This window comes from Hyperolius riggenbachi, chromosome 2 (genome assembly GCF_040937935.1).
Source record: "Hyperolius riggenbachi isolate aHypRig1 chromosome 2, aHypRig1.pri, whole genome shotgun sequence".
Lineage (NCBI taxonomy): Eukaryota > Metazoa > Chordata > Amphibia > Anura > Hyperoliidae > Hyperolius > Hyperolius riggenbachi.
This window is the reverse complement of record NC_090647.1, coordinates 209884637-209905280: the sequence shown is the minus strand read 5'-3', so window position 1 is coordinate 209905280 and position 20644 is coordinate 209884637. Positions and strand designations below refer to the sequence as shown.

At 44.7% G+C, this 20644-nt stretch overlaps 1 protein-coding gene across 7 annotated transcripts in view; it reads right to left on the bottom strand.

Moving 5' to 3' along the window:
* ARHGEF7 (Rho guanine nucleotide exchange factor 7) overlaps nt 1-20644 on the bottom strand; it is a 202919-nt gene that overhangs the window by 131136 nt on the left and 51139 nt on the right. The window lies entirely within an intron of this gene.

The window sequence follows — 20644 nt, the reverse complement described above, 5'->3', positions numbered from 1 at the left end:
GGAAAATAAAAGCAGTGATAGTGTCCTAAGTCTTCCAGAGTCAAACATGAACCAAAAATGACGGTTGAAACCTGACTGGATGCTGCATTGGTTATAAAACATACATACTACTCCAAATACAGATTATGAATAAAATAAACAATTCCGTAAACATAAATTTAATTAAACCTTCATGGTGGATTTTTCGTATAGGAGACACTACACGCCAAATCTCATCCAGCAGCAAAATGAATAACAGGATGTTACAGCTCTCTGTAGGCTTCCTCTCCCATGGGTATGTATGCAGAGATTACCTTGCTAGGAACATGGTGATTGGCAGACACTCATTCATAATTCGTGAGAACTGCCCCTCTAATGGAAAGTTTAGCAGATAGTGCTGTGGTGTGAGGCTTTCCAACTTCAACACTGAATTTTTACATATAGGAGTAAATGCACAAAAAATAAGTTTTGATCTTTGGACAAATTTATAGAATATGGGAAAAAGTAGTCATTCAGAAATGAGATGTGCTGGAGTTAATCACTGAAGAAACAATGACAGGAACAGATAAGCGAAATAGCAAATAAGGACAAAGACATAAAAGGATGTTAGTTAGAGGCCAGAGCAGAGCACGGAACAAGATGAGAACAGTTTTTTTTCATGAGGCCGCTTGGCTGTACAAGCAAAGAACTGCCTCAGTGCTCCAGTAGGCAGCAAACTTTGCTTAATATCTACCGTATTTAGCTTACAAGAACAAAGATGGATTAGTTTGGCTCTGTACTATTAACAAGCTGACATCATTGCAATCCAGCGTTTCTGGATGTGTTCAGATATTAGGGACAGGTATGATTTGCATATTCAGCATTGATGCACTGAGAGACACCTCAAATGCTGACGCCAAGCAAATACCTTCTAGGAATCGGGACACAAGCATTGCATCGGTGTACTTTAAGTACACCATCCACTGCCTCCCTCTGCTAGCAAAAGACTAGCAATATTAGGCCAGCACTGCAACTCAGCAATTTTTATTTGCCACAATTTTTTTTTTTTTTATTGTTCTAGCTTTTCATCATCAATACAAATCAGCAGCAACATTAATGCTGGAATGCAGCCACTATAGGTTTAGATACACCGTAAGTCCATACACTTGATATATACCTCAATATGTTAGCATAGAGGCCCAGTTAACTATACAATATGAAAGTATACTGTATATTACCAAGAGAGAGCGGTTCCGTGGATTTCCACTAGCATGGCCCTAACGGCTGGACAGTCAGGAAACCTTCTCAAGCTACTATGCACATGGCCATATGGATTAAGGCCATATAAGCATACAAGAAAATCGAGATCCGTCATGTAACACAGTTGTAACTATATAGCAACATCACTGTATAAAGGCAGTAAAGTAGACCAGGCCCAACTGTGGGCCAAAGAACTACAAAACACAAGAACAGAAAACACATTGGTGGTTATTGAATTTAGCATAAAAAAGTCCAATATCAAATAGTATCCAACAATGCCTTCCAGTTATCAGGGAGTAAAGAGTAAACTTTATTTGGGGACCTTTTATTTTTCCAAGTTTGCGCTCAATCATAATCTGGGTCACCAGGGCCATAAAATGATCCTAAGTAAAGAGCTCCTTGGATTTCAAATTGGTGGTGACAATAGGGTGGGCTCCCTTAAGGATGTGTGATTATCTGTCAATGAGAATATTTAATCCTCGTAATATCAGATCAGTAAAATAGGTAACGGTGGGGAAGCTGAGCAAATGTTTAAATGAGTGCCAATACTGTACACTGGTACTCAAAGCCAATAGATAGTATAAAACTAAACAAATACAAGCAGGGAGACTGGAGGCTAGCGATGCATCTGTACAGCCTCAACTCCACCCTGTCGCCTGAGGGACCAAAGCCCAATGCCTCTCCGGCAACACGCCACATACAGGTGTACAAGGCTCAAGACAGCCATATGCCTGTGCAAAAAAAATAATCCAGGACTGTGGTCTATTTTTATCCGCACTATTCCCCTAGAGGTATAACAAAACACAGGGGCATTTACTGAACCACAAGTTAAATCTTCTCTCTATATTACGCTTTTGATAAACCTTTGGTGTGTACAAGCATCCCAAGACCTTGTTTATTGACAAAACATGAAAAAAAACAAAAAAAACACCACATAGGCTTCCATTCCCAATGAGTTACCGCATTTGGTAATGCCGCTAGCTCCTGCACTGCCCTGTCACCTCTCCTCCCCTCTCCATTGAACAGTATATGCTTCTTGGGTATAGCTGAGAAGTGTCTGAACATTGCTTCTACACTGCAGTGCAGCTCTAAAGGTGCTTACACACCTGTGATGTATGTTGCCCGTCAGGGATGGGGACCGGAGAGGCGCATGTGTGATGTGGTGGTGGGTGGGCAGCATCTTCAAAGTAGTTGGCCATCCATCAAGTGACTAGATCCACCAGTCGGATCGCTCGTGGGTTGGAGGCTGCCATATACAGGCTTGATTATCAGCTGAGGTAGAGATCAATCGCCTCAGCTGACAGTCAAGCGTGCATACGAGCCTTAACAATAGAGCAACAAGCAATAAGGGCAACACTGCTCTGTCCTACGTACACAGCTTTACAACTTGGAGGAGGAAGCCTTAGGATCCTAATGAGGCTTCCCCCATTGTTCCAAGCCCCCCATTGCTGGGTGGTGCTCCCCCATTGCCTAGTACAGCCCCCCCTTCACATCGGGGCCGTGTAGCTCCTCTTCTTGGTTTAAGTGTGCGCAATGGCCATGCAAGCCTGCGGCTCTCTGCTACTGCACATGTGCAGGAAGGTTGAGACGGTCATTGCATGCACTTCAACCAGGAAGAAGAGCTGCGTGGCCCTGATGTGATTAGCAACAATTCATTGCCCCATCTCACCGGGGGCCCCCCTCAGCAACGTGGGAACCACGGAGTAGCGAGGAAAGCCCCATTAGGATCCTAAGGCTTCCTTCTCTTAAGTATCTGATTTTTTGTACCCGAGCTTTGACTCGGGTACACTTTAAGGACAATTCTGTCATCTTTATAGACAATGGAGGGCTACAATAAAGAGAACTTTGGATTCATTAATGTCAAGTGCTGCGTAATATATTGGCGGCGCTTTATAAATCCAATAAATACATAAATTCATGCAGAAGGCAAGATTTCTTTTTGTTGCAATGAGTGTTGACGCAAAACCCTCTTTATTTCCTCTTTTCTTCCCTGTACAGAGACCAAAAGCTTTGTGAAATCCATATTGAACCTACCCTATTATCTCTGAATTGCCTGCAGCTGCAAATATTGTAAATTTAATAACACGGTCAGTCAGTCATGAAGACAAAAGAAGTTGCCCGCTACATTAACACAGCAGGAGCTGTAAATAAACAGTGTGAAAGTCCATTCAGATAAATGCATAAAATAGTATGTTTACGGGAATTTGTTTTCCAGCAATCTTCAAAGGCATACAGTATTTAAAGCACAGGAAAACAGTACTTGAAGACTAATTGCAAAAAGTGATATGACTGATAAATTAATTTCGAACACCTTTTGAATCAGATTTGTAGGGGTGGCAACTCGATCACAGCTCTTTCCCCCCACCCTCACAGACTCCAAAAGATCACTGAGCACAATAGACATGACATTTTCAAGTCGAAAAGCTCAGTAGCAACCAAGTAGCTGCCACTAACCAGAGTTATTAACAGGTTTCTTTTCTGTACTAGTCATTTCAGGCCTACCAAAAGGAAGAGGTAGCTAGAAGTTTAATTCATAAAACTTCAGGTGAACAGGAGCTAAACCACATAAAAATAAACAGGCTAAAGTAATTGACTTCCTCTTGACAATGTTACTTAGCTCACTACAATCTGTATAGACGATCATATATAGAAACTTGGAATGTGCCAAAAACCTATACAGCCATATTTCCTCACAGTAAGCACTTTTGCACTCTTTACTTTGCCGTTTTTCCTTGGGAACCTGAAGTATATATATATATATATATATATATATATATATATATATATATATATATATATATATATATATATATATATATATATATATATATATATATATATATATATATACACACACACACACTGCATGCTTGTTTCAGGTGTGTGATTTAGAACCTACTGACCAGAAAGATCAGCAGGGCTACCAGGCAACTGGCATGGTTTAAAAGGAAATCAATATGGTGGCTTCCATAGGTTTCACAACTCTGGTTGCTTTTAACAATACATGCCAATTATTTTTAAATGCAACTACCTCATTATTGTTTACACTGCCTAATAATGGTTAAGATTACCTCTTATGTGTTTTCACTGCATTCATTTCAAAGGTCTTGGCATATGGCTATATGTCCTTCCTTAGCACATTCCAGGTTTCCAGGTGCTGGTCCAATTTTTGTATGTAAATTGTAGAGATGATCAGGAAGATGCTAACTTATCCAACTTGTATGCAGATAAAATGCAAACTACATGCAGCTTACAGCTGGGCCAAATACATATGTTGCAAATCCAATGCAAGCGGGAGAAAGTAGCATGTCCTTGGTCATCTCTACCCACCAAGAATGAGTGAGAGGATGCAGAAAGTCAATCACACCATCCACATAGGACTCGACCCTCCTGTGATGATTCAACGGGTTTTTATTGCATACATAAGCGGTGATATAGCACACAAAAAGCACAACGTTTCGGGCAGAGGCCCTTTCTCAAGTGCACTTGAGAAAGGGCCTCTGCCCGAAACGTTGTGCTTTTTGTGTGCTATATCACCACTTATGTATGCAATAAAAACCCGTTGAATCATCACAGGAGGGTCGAGTCCTATGTGGATGGTGTGATTGACTGTGACTATTTAGAGGGGCTTGATATACCTCTCACCACACTGGACTCCCCGAAAAAAACTGAACCATCTCTGTGGCCGGCAGGTACTATTTTACATTACATAGGATGCAGAAAGTCACAGGAAGGTCAGAATGCTGGATCTGCATACTTGCTGGATTATGAATTGTTCTGGCCCAGAAAACAGCACATTTTAGAAACAAATTGTCGGCAGCAGTCCCCAAATGTCTCTCAAGGCAAGTATATTTTAGGCAAGTAGTGAAATAGAGAAATACTGGTGGAATAACTCAAGGCATAAGCTGCCTGCGCTAAGCAGCCATTTATCCACTGCGCTGTCATTTTAAAGAACATTTCTATATAAAAAGCAACAGCTTTTTATGTACTTTTATGTCCTGGAGACTGTGCACTATTCTGTATGCGGGAAATCTAGCAAATAAATGGCTTCTACGGTCTAGCAGTTAGATCATTTTAGCTATTGTCAGCAATTTTTTTCCATTGCTTACATCTTTATCATCACACATTTTAGAGCCTATACATCTTATCTGCATAAAAAAAATGTAATCTAATGTAAAAAGCATTTAGGGGATGCTGATATTTCTATGTTTATTTAGATCCTAAAGAGTCACCAAGGTAAGGTAACATGACATAATGATAGACGTGCACAATATGTACAGTCTGCAAGAGAGCAACCAGCACACAACACAGCACAAGGACGTTCCCATTGGCTGGCTAGGTATGTTACATAGCTGTGCTAAACCGTTTGAAGCTAGAACACTTGTGTCATCAAAGCAAAAAGGGAAGATGGGCACCGGCTGTAATACCAGATTATTGTACCTCCCCGGTTAACAAGACGCTCCACCACCTCTGCACATATCTTATGGCAAAATAAAGGTTATAAGGTATTATAGCTTGTGGCCATCTTCCTTTCTTCTTTGATGACAATATGTACAGTGACAAGCATACAAATAACTATAACAAAAGCAAGTTTCTTCACTCCAATGTGGATAAAACATCAGAATCCTTTAATGATCCTCCATTTAAAAGTTGCAGCAATGGTACATGACAGTAACGAGAGCTGATTCTTTTCTGACCCTGCTGAGTCCTTAGTTGTCGCTAAAATGACACGGGTGCATTACGCTTACAACCAGGGCTGTGGAGTCGGTCCAAAAATCCACCGACTCAGACTCCTCAGTTTAGGATTCCACCGACTCAGACTCCTTGACTCCGACTCCTCTAATTTGCATATTACAATTTTGTTGATTAACAGTATGTAACGTGAAAATCGTCTCGAACTACCAACGCTTAGGAATTTTACAAGACAGCTGAAGTGAGAAGGATATGTAGACTACTATATTTATTCCCTTTAGACTAAAACTAGTCCTTGGTAAGAGTACTTGTAAAAGGTACAGACCGGAACAAAGAACATCTATCTGGCCCTAGGCAAAGTAACTGTGGGTACATGTAAGAATGATGTGCAGGTACTCTGCAGGGGAATGAGGAGATTCTTCCTCTATTACACATTCTTCATGCACAATCTGAACAAGGTTTATGGGTGATAGACAACACCTCTGTGTTCAATGTGCACAACATTCTCAGTGGATTCCCTGCAGCTCTGTGGAGAGTGCATATGTATAGTACTACTGTGTAACAAAGTAAACCTGAGACAGATGAAATTAAAGTTTTATACATATCTGGGGCTTCCTCCAGCCCCCTTCAGGCTAATCAGTCCCTCGCTGTCCTCCTCCGCCACCTGGATCTTCTGCTATGAGTCCAGGTACTTAAGCCAGTCTGGTTTAGTGCGCATGCACACACTCCGCCGCCGGGAGCGTACTACACCTGCGCAGCTCTATTGTGCAGGTGCAGAACGCTCCTGGCTGTGGAAGCAGCACGTAGACAGACTGCTCTGACTGACTGAATTACCTGGACTCATAGCAGAAGATCCAGGTGGCAGAGGAGGACAGCGAGGGACTGAATGGCCTGAAGGGGGCTGGAGGAAGCCCCAGGTATGTATAAAGCTTTTCTTTTAATTCGCCTCAGGTACCCTTTAATTCATAGTCACCAAACCAAATTTTAACAAAATATCAAATTATTTGATTTCATGAGCAAAGAGAGTGCATACATTAGCATAAACCAGCATCAATGCAGAATTATTTCCATCTCATTGACCATCTCTATTAGTGACACAGCTACACATCAGGCTTTATACTTACAGCATAGATGTTATTTCGTATATATAAGAGATTCCTGTGTACACATCATATATACAGTCACAATCAGATATGTATATCTGACTTTAAAAATACGGGGACTGCTTTATTGAAGCAGCACAAGTAACTAATTTTGATTGGTTTATTTCATTTTTGTGGACTGAACACAGCTATTACTGTATATATACTGTATATATACATTATTTTTAATGACTATTATCTGAGAAATAGAACATTTTATCATATTTTCTATTTTAATTACAGTTACAAATTCATTAGGAGTTGGAGTCGGTGCATTTTTTCCGACTCAGACTCCAGGCACCCAAAATTGCTCCGACTCCACAGCCCTGCTTACAACTGAATATAGCATGGAATACACGCAAATTGCTGCTATACTGAGGAAACACTTTCCTGTACTCTCTGATGACTTTGAGCTCCTATTCTAGAGGGCAAGTGCAGATTTGTAAGCTAGACAAATAACATTTATTTTGTGCCTTTCTCCTGGCGGGGTCAAAGCGCTAGAGCTGCATCCACAAGGGTGTGTTCAGAAGGCAGTGTTGGGGAGTCTAGCCCAAAGACTACTCACTGAATAGGTGCTGGCGTTACAGGTTTCTTTTCTGTATTAGTTGTTTCAGGCCCACCAAAAGGGGGAGGTAGCTCTCAGTTTAATAAAAAAAAATAATAATAATAATCAGGTGAACAGAAGCTTTGTACAACCGGATGAAAATAAACTTGCAGGCTACTGTTAGCGATTTCCTCCTGAAAAGGTTACTGTCTTAGATCACTACAGTCAGTAAAGCCAATCATATATAGAAACTTGGAATGTGCTAAGGACATATAGCCATATGTCCTCACAGTAAGCACTTTCTCACTCTTTACTTTGCTTTCTCTCTTGGGGCTTTAACAATATATCCCAATTACCTCAATATTGTCTACACTGCCACAGAAGTGTTAAAAAAACCTGTAACAGAAAAAAGTGCCCCTGAGGGGTACTTAGCTTGGGAGGGGGAAGCCTCTGGATCCTATTGAGGCTTCCCCCATCCTCCATCCCGCGGTGGTCTCGCTGGGACCCTCCGAATAGCAGCCATGTAAATATTTACCTTCCTAGCTCCAGCGCAGGCGCAGTAGCGGCTCTCGGCTCAGGCGGAGACAGCCAATACCAGTCAGGCTCACTCTACTGCACAGGTCGATACCGTCGTACCATTGCATTTACACATTAAAGAAGTGAGGAAACTTGCTTTTCTTATGGTCGTTCGGACTGGCGCGCCTGCTTCCAGCACCCTTATACTTTTGCACAGCACATAAATCTGAGGTGAGGTACAGCAGTCCTCTTGAGCTTTCACATACAAATAACTATGCTGTGTTCCTTTTCTTTTTCTGTCAGAGTGTTAATAATATGCAGTCTTTCTCCTAGTCAGACTAAAGAGTAATCCTCACTGAAAAGGAATTACAGCCATAAAACGCTTTCTTAACCATCCTGGCGGTATGGACGAGCTCAGCTCGTCCATTACCGCCGGAGGCTGCCGCTCAGGCCCTGCTGGGCCGATTTTCTTCAAATAAAAAAGGTGCACACGCAGCCGGCACTTTGCCAGCCGCGTGTGCTACCTGATCGCTGTCGCGTGCAGCGGCGAAAGATGGTCCCCCCCAGCCGCCGGAGCCCAGCCAGAACAAATAGTTCCGGCCAGCGCTAAGGGCTGGATCGGAGGCGGCTGACGTCAGGACGTCGGCTGACGTCCATGACGTCACTCCGCTCGTCGCCATGGCGACGAGGCAAGCAAAACAAGGAAGGCTGCTCATTGCAGCCTTCCTTGTTAATTCTGATCGCCGGAGGCGATCGGAATTACGCTTCAGGAGCGCCCTCTAGTGGGCTTTCATGCAGCCAACTTTCAGTTGGCTGCATGTAATAGTTTTTTTGTTTTTTTTTTAAAAACCCTCCCGCAGCCGCCCTGGCGATCTTAAGAGAACGCCAGGGTGGTTAATGGAGAAAAGCATATGAGTGCAGGGAAAAGATTCAAAAAAAAAAAAAAAAAAAAAAAAGTCAATAGTCCATATATTTTGGCTTAAAACACTAAAGGTGGCCACACACACCATACAATAAAATTATTTTATTTTAAAGTAAATCAAGAAAAACAGTTGCCCCTAAAAAAAGGTTTTGTTTTTTTAATTAGTTTGAGAAATCGAATCGAGTTTCCGTTTATTGGATAAAAGAAGACGGGGATTTATGAAAATGAATGGTGTAGATTGTCAATGTACAGACCCAAGCAATTTTTTCAGAGTTTTCAATCTTTTTTTTATGATTGGGGAAAAATTTAACACACCTGTGCGGTACATGTCAGATTTTTTAAATGTTACAATTAGTCAGAAAATTGATTGCAATTCTTGATTTGAAAGGATATTTAAAAGAAAAAAAAAATTGTATGGTGTGTGGCCACCTTAACGGTGGGTACACACATCAGATAAAAGTCTTTGGAAATTAAAGATCACAGACCAATTTTACCCCCTTCCATGTAGTATGAGAGCATACTCTACACAGTCTATTCTATTGAGCTGAATTCCCCATCAGATAAAAATCTTTGCAAGATGCTGGACACATGCAACCGATCAATATCTGCAAAAAACCTGTTCCGCAAAAGATCCGTTCCTGCAAAATGCATTCATAGTCTATGATATCTGCAGATCTCATACACACCTTGTTTAACCTCCTTGGCGGTAACCCCGTGTGTGACACGGGGTAAGCCGCCGGAGGGTGCCGCTCAGGCCCTGCTGGGCCGATTTTCATAATTTTTGTTTTGCTGGACGCAGCTAGCACTTTGCTAGCTGCGCCAGCACTCTGATCGCCGCCGGCCCCTGCCCGATCGCCGCTATCTGCTGCGGCGCGCCCCCCCCCCCCCTCCAGACCCCAGCGCTGCCTGGCCAATCAGTGCCAGGCAGCGCCGAGGGGTGGCCCGGGACTCCCAATGACGTCCCGACGTCAGTGACGTCATCCCGCCCCGTCGCCATGGCGACGGGGGAAGCCCTCCAGGAAATCCCGTTCTATGAACGGGATTTCCTGATCGGAGATCGCCGAAGGCGATCGAAGCGGGCGGGGGGATGCCGCTCAGCAGCGGCTATCATGTAGCGAGCCCTCGGCTCGCTACATGATTAAAAAAAAAAAAAAAAAATTTTAAAAACTGCTGCGCTCCCTCCTGGCGGTATTTTTCATACCGCCAAGGAGGTTAACAGACATTCATCTGCAGATCAGATCCACCAGGATGGATCTTCAGATCTGCAGATGAAAAGGTGCCATAGGAAAACATGGGCATTACTTTGAAAATCAGTATTCTTTCAGTTATAACTGAGAGCAACTAAAAGAGACACTGAAGCGAAAAAAAATATATGATATAATGAATTGGTTGTGTACTATTAATAATTACTAGAAGATTAGCAGCAAAGAAAATATTCTCATATTTTTATTTTCAGGTATATAGTGTTTTTTCTAACATTGCATTATTCTATAATATGTGCAGATTACACAACACTCAGCATTCAAAATGAGTCTTTCAGAGCAGTCTGTGAACTAATGACCTCTCCTTTTGCAGAGAAAAAGACATTTGTTTACTAACAGTTGAGATAATAAAAGTCAGAAGACAGCCCTCTCCACGATTTTGAAAGTAAAGTCGTAGAGCTTAATGGCTTTTTTGCATAGAGAGATAACAACTGGAGTTTCTTAAAGAGAGTCTAAAGCGAGAATAAATCTCGCTTCAGACCTCATAGATAGAGGGAATGTGTGCCCCTGCTAAACCGCCGCTATCGCGCCGCTAAACGGGGGTCCCTTCACCCCCAAATCCCCCTCCATGCAGCGCATCCCCTCTTCCTGGTTGGGGCAGGGCTAACCGCCGCAGCCCTGCCCCACGCGCGTCTGCCAGCGCGTATCTCCGCCTCTCCCCCGCCCCTCTCAGTCTTCCTTCACTGAGAGGGGCGGGGGAGAGGCGGTGATGCGCCGCTGATAGACGCGACTGGAGGCAGGGCTGCAGCCGTTAGCCCTGCCCCCAGGAACGACCAAGTCTACGACCAAGGTTTGCGAGAGTGGGTTTGGGGGTGAAGGGACCCCCGTTTAGCCGCGGGATAGCGGCATTTTAGCATGGGCACACATGCCCCTGCTAACTATGAGCTCTGAAGCGAGATTTATTCTCGCTTCAGAGTCTCTTTAACGCTTCCTGTACTGGAAACAAATTAGACTGATGTATCTGATCTGAGAACCTGAACTGAAAATAAAAAGTCAAAATAACCAAACACAGGTCATACTTACCTCCTGTGTAGTCTACTCCTCAATCTCTTTCTCCTCTCCTGCATCCCATTTGTCCACTGTGATCAGTGTAATTCTCCATCCTTCATTTTAAAAATGGCCATTACCCCCTAACAGCTTCCTGGTCAGCACACTGTTAAACTGTAATATCACCCACTTGAGCCACAGGGAAACATGGACATTACCAACTGGTATATTTCACTTCTGACAAAATATTGTCAGAACTGGAAGGGATCACTGTAAGAAGAAAATGGTGAGCTTCTAAGAGGAACCGACGGTGAGGTAAGTATGTAATATTCATTTGCAGCTACATCATTATTATAATTATTTTTTTTTGTATTTATAAAGCGCCAACATATTACGCAGCGCTGCACAATAGATAAATGGGTTAACAAACCGGTAGAACATACGGAAACTCACAACAAAACAAGATCATGCAAATGATTTGATAACAATACAGTGTCATAGGTCAAAATAGAGACTGTTCGAGTCTACAAGAGGGGTGGTTGTGAGTAAGATTGCATAATCAAGCTGGATACATTAGGGAGGAGGGCCCTGCCAGAGGCTTACAATCTAAAGGGTGGGGTGGAGACAATAGGTGCGTCTTTTGAGAGGGGGTCTAACAGAACATATTATGGTGCTGGTGTAGGGGGGTATGCGAGCGTGAAGAGGTGAGTATTGAGAGCTTGTTTGAAGGTATTAAAGGTGGGGGTGAGTCTGACGGCTGGTGGGAGCGAGTTCCAGAGAGTAGGGGCAGCCCTGGTGAAGTCCTGCAATCGTGCATGTGACTGAGTTATGCGTGGTGTGACTAGGCGCAGGTCATTGGAGGATCGGAGGGGGAGGGCTGGTATGTGCCTGTGGACCAGATCAGAGATGTAGGTCGGGCAGGTCTTGTGCACTGATTTGTAGGCCAGGCACAGGATTTTGAAATGAATCCTAAAGCTGATGGTGAGCCAGTGTAGTGCTTTACAGAGCGGCGTTGTTGAGGCGCTGCGGTGAGAAGAATGTATCAGTCTGGCTGCCGCATTCATTACCAATTGAAGTGGGTCAGTACGGTTAGAGGGGAGGCCAGATATGTGTTTATTTTAAATAATTTTACTCACTTCAGGTTCCCTTTAAGGTATAAAAATATCTCCTGAGAGAAAAGTTAACTGGCTATGGGCCCAAGAGTTTACATGAGATAATCCAGTTGTACAAAACTGAAAAGGTGGAACTACAGTTTGCTTGTCAATTTAGTTTCATTTGACCCTGCAGCCTTATTAGTCTCTTAGCTGTGCAGAGCTGAGCCACAGCACTGAGCTCTGCAGGCTGTGGAAATTTTACTGTCCTCTCAGAATGCAATAAGGCTTCTGTTTACAAGACACACACATAGAAAGCAGTGGATTCTGAAAATAGCAGTGTTGTGCCTACAGACTGAACTGGATATTAAGTTATTACGAAAGTTGACCGTTTTCAGTCCAGCTGAATGGGTTTAATAGGGAACTGTGATTTTCACACAGATGACATTACCTTGGGCCAAAAGCAGACAGAATAACGATATAGTCAATAAGAAGTTGGGAGAGAGGATTTTAATTGCATGTTATGCCAGACTGTAGTTCCAAGTCAATAAGAAGCAATACTAGCAACATGCAACCATTTCCCAGGCTGCTAGTTACAATCTTGTAGTTTAGGATGTACAAGGATCAGGTGCTTTTCTACTGTAAATCAAGCTGCTGCACATGCTGACTGTGACACAGACACCTGCAATCCACAGAGACAGAAACGTAAGCAACTGTGATACATTTCCAACACCATTATACACAGAAAAACCTGCAGGAACTGATCTAGTGCACATCTAATTTTGGAGCTATAAGTAGCAGAGGAGGAAGATTAACCAAGAAGCACTGATCAAGCAAGCGAGTTGCATACTTATGCTGTTTTGTGTTGCATGTTCAATTCATTTCTCTCTGCACCAGGTGTTTCTGTGCATTTCAGTGCGATTTTCGTGCAGTTTTTCAGTTGAACAGTGCAATTGCATTTTCCAGCAATTCATTAGCAAAAGAAAAAAAAAAAAGTTTAATTAAAACAGGGAAATAATAAGAAAATCGCTTCTTCCAATCCCCAATAGTTGTCTTGGTCTCTTACCATTGTTCAGCTCTGTACCATTCAGCCGCTGTGCCCCTCCAAAAGATGGCCAACTGGGACAGTCGTGGGCTATTGCCTATGCGTGGCCCTGGTCACCCGCCTCCATTACCAGCAGTGGTCAGCTCATGCCCAGTACCAAGGTCCAGGTAATTAAAATTCGCCAACATTATTTCACTTTACGTTTACTTTAAGAATTTACTTATTTTTGCCATATGCAGATTGTCAGGAATATAGCCGCTAGTTATGAGGCTGATAATGTTAAGGATAATAACAGAACATATTTCTGTCCTGTTTCTGTCTACTGGGTAAAACCTCAGATGTGTATTGTGCTTGGAAGTAATTGGTCACCTGGCCAGAGTAAACTGAAGTCTAATGTTATTCTGTATGTAGATGTTCATTACCTCTGCCCCATTGTCCAGCAGGGGAAACTGTGTCTACTGCTAATTAGCTGCCAATTGAGGAAGAATAGGCTGGTCGGCATGGCTTGTGAGTCTGGTGTCAGCCATTGTCCCATTATACAAGGCAAGCCTGCTAGAGTCTTGGGGACAGGGGAAAGCAGACACCTGAATGTTTGAAATGTATTTGACAGCCTACTGGAAATGATTGAAGGGGTGAAGTCCTTTTGATACCATTTTCTACCTGCGGAAATTAAATTATTGGTGGAGGTGCAAACTATATCCTTATCTTTGATCAGCTGGAAATCCAATTATGACTGAGGATGTAATTAAATCTAGGTCCCCCCCATCCACACAGGCTTACAGCCTTGAGGCGAATATTTCATTATGAAAACCAGGGGACAGCTACCTCAAATCAGTCCCCTCCTGACGGTAGCGGCAGCTGGTCTCCTGGCCCAAGCTAGTGGACTCCTGGTCTAACCAGAATGGTGTCCGTCCACAAAAGTCCAAGGTTCTTCTATCTGGATTCCTGTATTTTGGTAAGCAAATTGCTTGGTGTGTATCTTTGTAACCTCTTATTTTTGTAAATTTTATCTTGTAACATTTGTCTGTCTTTTTGTAATCTTTTGTATATATTAAGTTCTGCATTGTTCCACCTTTTTCCCTGGAATATTAAATTATTATTTAATAAGCTTGACTTCTGCCGTACTAAACTAACACTCATAGCCTAGAAGAGATTTTAGTGTGTATAAGTCCATGCCTATTTGTATGCTTGAGCAACACTACCATATGAAACTGTAATTGCATTGTGTGTGGGGGCGTTTGTCATACGTTGGCCTGAAGCGCGCAGCTGACCCAACGTACGAGAAACGCCAGTGCGAGTAGCGACAGCAGAGTGGCTAACAGTATCGTTCGGAACGACTGTTAGTGTTTTTTTTGCTTCACTACAGTGTAAGATTGCAACTGTGTGTGTGCGTGGGTGCGTGGCGTTCCCGTATTCGGCCTAAGTGCAAAGCTGACCCGAATACGAAAACGTGGAATGCGCGCTGAGGACTCGACAGCAGAGTGGAAGTGTCTAGCGAACCACTAGTGGTGGCAGTGAGAGGTGTTCTGAGGGGTCCCAGCCTTGTTTTAGCTTGACTAAGGCTGCTTCCCCTCTCGATCTGGTCAAACCCGCAGTCGGGAACCGTGTACGCAGGCGTGCCGTGGGCCGGTTCCTGACATAATTGGTGGCAGTGGTGGGATCGTTTAGTACATTAGTACGCAGTTTAGCTCGCTATTCTGAGTACTAAAGGCTGGAAGCTTGCTAGAAGCAACTAGCCTACAAAAGTCTACTCAGTGCAGAATATATATACCTTTTTTTTGTTCAAAGATACACACTTGGCATTTTGCTTCCCCTACCCCCTTTTTTTTTCCTTTTTATTTTGCAACACTATGGCTCAGAAAGCATCCAGCTATGCAAGGCAAAGCAAAGAGATACTACTCAACCTGTGTGAGCACAAAGGCATCGAGACGGTGAGCGGCCAGACTAAGGAGCAGTTAGTTCATGCCCTTGAGGAGTATGATGAGGCAGAGCAAGCCCGTGCTTCAACGTCAGCGGATGCAGCTCACGACACGCCAGAGGAGGAATCGCTCCCGCCACAGGATGCGAGTGGAGACGATGTCCTGGATGATCCACCGAACACAGAGATGACATCTCTGGAAGCTGATCTACAGCTACTGAACTCGGCTGATCCTGAACTGCGCCTAAAGCTGATCCTACTGCACCGACAGGCAGAGAAGGAACAAGCGGCACACGACTCCAGGCCGAGAGGGAACAAGCTGCACAGCGACTCCAGGCCGAGAGGGACAGACTCCAGGCCGAGAGGGAACAAGCTGCACAGCGACACCAGGCCGAGAGGGTAAGTGCTGAACGGCAACACCAGCTGGAGCTGGCTAAACTTCAGTAGCAGAACCGGTCTGCTGGACCCGCAGAACGCGAAGGTGAGCGAGTCCACAGAATCCCCCTGGATAAGTTCCCCACTATGGACAAGGACTCTGACATAGACACTTTCCTACAGGGGTTTGAAAGGACTTGTCAGCAGTATGGGGTGCCCCGTGAGCAGTGGGCAAGATACCTCACACCAGGGCTGAGAGGCAAGGCCCTGGAGGCGTTTGTGAGTCTCCCCCAGGAGGAAGAAACAGACTTTGAGGCAATTAAGAAAGCCATCATTGCGCGATACCACCTCACGCCAGAGGTGTATCGAAAACGTTTCAGGACAGTGCAACGAGGTCCTGACGACAGTTACCTGGATCATGCATGCAACCTGCGCACTGCCTTCCAGCAGTGGGTAAAAGGACTGTCAGTGGAAACCTTGGATGCCCTGCAGGAACTGATGATAAAAGACCAGTTCCTCCACACGTGTCCTGTTGAGGTCCGGCTGTTTGTGCTGGATCGAGAACCAAAGACCGTGGATGAGGCTGCGGAAATGGCCAATTCCTACACGGCCCATAGAGCACCCGAGTCCCGGATGACTACTACGCCCAGGTGGAGAGGAGAACAGATTGCTAAACCTGTTTCACCCAGCACCCAGAGGAGGCAAGCACCGCTGTCTCCTGGATTCAGGCAACCAACCACTGACACTCGGAAATGCTTTGTATGTGACAGGGTGGGTCATATCAGCACGAATTGCCCAGAGAGGAAGAGGGAGGCCCCAAAATCCAGTGAGGCCTCAAACCCCCGTGAAGTCCCAACTGCTCTGTGTGCTACCAGGAATGCCACTGGCTATGCAGAGAATCTGCAGCTTGTCACGGTTGGGGGTACAGTTGCCACTGGGCTGAGAGACACTGGAGCAGAAGTGACTCTCATACATCCCCAGCTTGTGAACCCAGAGCAGTACATACCTGGGAAAATGATTGCGGTCAGAGGAATTGGGGGTGTCACCCCAGCAATACCCACCGCCTTGGTCCACCTGGATTGGGGGGCCGGCAGCGGACTGAAAGAAGTTGGGGTAACTGACAAAATCCTCACCAACGTTTTGCTGGGTACTGACCTGGGACGGTTAGTGGCCCGGTATGAGCCTTCTCCAAACCCTGTGGAGCCTGCATCCCCAGCAGAAGTTCAGGACTCTTGCCAGGTGCTGTTTGATAATGCCGTGCAAGTGGGGAGTGCTGGCGAGGCCCCAGGGGCTATGGACTGTGTACTAGGAGCCAGCCCTAGTGATTCTCCAGTGCCTAGGCCTGGAGTGGGACATGCTGATACGGAGAATGCAGAAACTGATGATGTCATTTATGACGCACGGACTATCGAGGCGATCGATGCAGGAACTGTTGATGATACTTGTGAAGTGCTGAGTAGCAATGTGTGTAATGATACCGATAATGTGAATGTTTTCTGTGATGTTTTAAATGTCAATATGTATAAGACGGATAATGTTGATATCATATGTGTTGTGCTACATAATGATGCTTGTCCTGTGGACACTCCGTCGGCTGCAGGAGTAACCAGCAATGGTCGCTGGGCTGCAGCAGGTGGACTGTCCACTGAAGGGGCAGATGGCACCAGGCCAGATCTTTACCCTTCAGATGGTTTCAAGACCAAAGGTGATGTGGTTTACGATATGTGTAAGGTGGGCGCTCCCTCAGCTGCCGTGGTAACCCGCAGCGCTAGTGAGTCTACAGCAGAGGGACTGTCCACTGAAGTGACAAATGTTGCTAGGTCAGCAACCTCCACTTCGGAACCTGGCCCGGATAGCCCAGGAGCCTCTCCGTCTGCAGCCTTCCTGGAATGTGTGACAGGCAGCACCGAGCTCTCTGGGGCTGTGCGATTTGACAGCGGCCTGGAAGAGCTCAGGGGGCTAGCCAGCAGGTCACCAGCTGGGAGGGGCGGGCTGAGAGGGTCCTGGGAAGTTATTCCCTCGGAGCTGTCCGAAGTGGAGGAGGCAGACCGGCAGATAATCGTTCCCCAAAGGGACCGAGAGATAGCTCCTGCCACTATAGAGAAAGTGCGTGTAGCGACTGTTGGAACCCTTCCCCAGCTGCAGCACCGTCTCTATGGTTGCGAATTCACGGTCGTCACTGACCCTCATTCCCCTGGTTGGTTACGTCCGGTTGCCAGGGGCAACGACACATTGCAGCAACCTGACCTAGCTTTCCAGTCCTGTAGCTTGGAGCTAAGGAGTTAACCCCCCAGGCCCGGCCGTCAGTGTCGGCTTTGGCAAGACGATTCGTTAGAATCATCTGCCGGCGCCATCTGGAAGAGGGGGCGTGTCAGGAATATAGCCGCTAGTTATGAGGCTGATAATGTTAAGGATAATAACAGAACATATTTCTGTCCTGTTTCTGTCTACTGGGTAAAACCTCAGATGTGTATTGTGCTTGGGAGTAATTGGTCACCTGGCCAGAGTAAACTGAAGTCTAATGTAATTCTGTATGTAGATGTCCATTACCTCTGCCCCATTGTCCAGCAGGGGAAACTGTATCTACTGCTAATTAGCTGCCAATTGAAGAAGAATAGGCTGGTCGGCATGGCTTTTGAGTCTGGTGTCAGCCATTGTCCCATTATACAAGGCAAGCCTGCTAGAGTCTTGGGGGCAGGGGAAAACTGACACCTGAATGTTTGAAATGTATTTGACAGCCTACTGGAAATGATTGAAGGGGTGAAGTCCTTTTGATACCATTTTCTACCTGCGGAAATTAAATTATTGGTGGAGGTGCAAACTATATCCTTATCTTTGATCAGCTGGAAATCCAATTATGACTGAGGATGTAATTAAATCTATGGTCCCCCCCCCCCCCCCCCGTCCACACAGGCTTACAGCCTCGAGGCGAATATTTCATTATAAAAACCAGGGGACAGCTACCTCAAATCAGACCCCTCCTGACGGTAGCGGCAGCTGGTCTCCTGGCGCAAGCTAGTGGACTCCTGGTCTAACCAGAATTGTGTCCGTCCACAAAAGTCCAAGGTTCTTCTATCTGGATTCCTGTATTTTGGTAAGCAAATTGCTTGGTGTGTATCTTTGTAACCTCTTATCTTTGTAACTTTTATCTAGTAACATTTTTACTTTGTCTTTTTGTAATCTTTTGTATATATTAAGTTCTGCATTGTTCCACCTTTTTCCCGGGAATATTAAATTAATATTTAATAAGCTTGACTTCTGCCGTACTAAACTAACACTCATAGCCTAGAAGAGATTGAAGTGTGTATAAGTCCATGCCTATTTGTATGCTTGAGCAACACTACCATATAAAACTGTAATTGCATTGTGTGTGGGGGCGTTTGTCATACGTTAGCCTAAAGCGCGCAGCTGACCCAACGTACGAGAAACGCCAGTGCGAGTAGCGACAGCAGAGTGGCTAACAGTATCGTTCGGAACGACTGTTAGTGGTTTTTTGCTTCACTACAGTGTAAGATTGCGTGTGTGTGTGTGTGTGTGTGTGTGTGTGTGTGTGTGTGTGTGTGTGTGTGTGTGTGTGTGTGTGTGTGTGTGTGTGTGTGTGTGTGTGTGTGTGTGTGTGTGTGTGTGTGTGTGTGTGTGTGTGTGTGTGGTTCCCGTATTCGGCCTAAGCACAAAGCTGACCCGAATACGAAAACGCGGAGTGCGCGCTGAGGACTCGACAGCAGAGTGGAAGTGTCTAGCGAACCGCTAGTGGTGGCAGTGAGAGCTGTTCTGAGGGGTCCCAGCCTTGTTTTAGCTTGACTAAGGCTGCTTCCCCTCTCGATCTGGTCAAACCCGCAGTCGGGAACCGTGTACGCAGGCGTGCCGCGGGCCGGTTCCGGACACAGATATATTATTGGAACGTGTCCATTAAATACATGATCTAATATGTTTATTTTTGCTTCACCTACTAATTTAGGTTTACTTCATCTACTATTAGGAACTGTTTAAAAGCAGAAGTTTGAGGTCACAATCATATAAAAATACAGTAGGAGGAGTTCACAAACTTTCCGTCACCACTGGTTTTATTTGCCTTGATAACTCCAAGTATTATTTATTTTTTTTAAGTATTTATATAGCGCCGGCATATTACGCAGCGCTGTATAGAGTAGATCGTCTTGTCACTAACTGTCCCTCAGAGGGGCTCACAATCTAGTCCCTACCATAGTCATAGGTCTATGTATGCATCGTGTAGTGTATGTATTGTAGTCTAGGGCCAATTTAGGGGGAAGCCAATTAACCGGAGTGCCAGGAGGAAACCCACACAGACATGAGGAGAACATACAAACTCCTTGCAGATGTTGACCTGGCTGGGATTCGAACCAGGGACCCAGCGCTGCAAGGCAAGAGCGCTAACCACTACGCCACCGTGCTGCCCCAGTAGTAGTAGTGGATGGAATCTGAGACCAAAGCAAAGTTGCTACCATGTAAAAAGGTGCCAGTCAGAGATTGATGCTGAAAGACCGTTATCACTGTATACCACCCCACTGTATATACAATATTATACTATCCCATTTTCCATATCTTTCTGACCAGTGTCTATTGTTTAATAGCGAATTAATTCATCTCTAAATGGCGCCTACTGTAGTCTAGCTTTTTTGGGTAAATTAATAATATTGGTGACCAGTATAAGACACTTTCCTATCTAAATTACCTGCTTTGTTTAAAAGTTCAACAGAGACCTGATTTGGATTAGCAACACAGATATCTTGCAAGGAGGACTAAAACTTAACTTTTACTCAGATCATAAAACCAATCTATTAGGTGCCATAAACAGACCGATGTCCGATCGAAAATGTTAGGGTCTATTGTATACACAGTAGTGAGTAAGTGAGTGAGTGAGTGGCAAGTCTCAAAGCCCTATAACATTGATGAGAAACATTAACACTACCC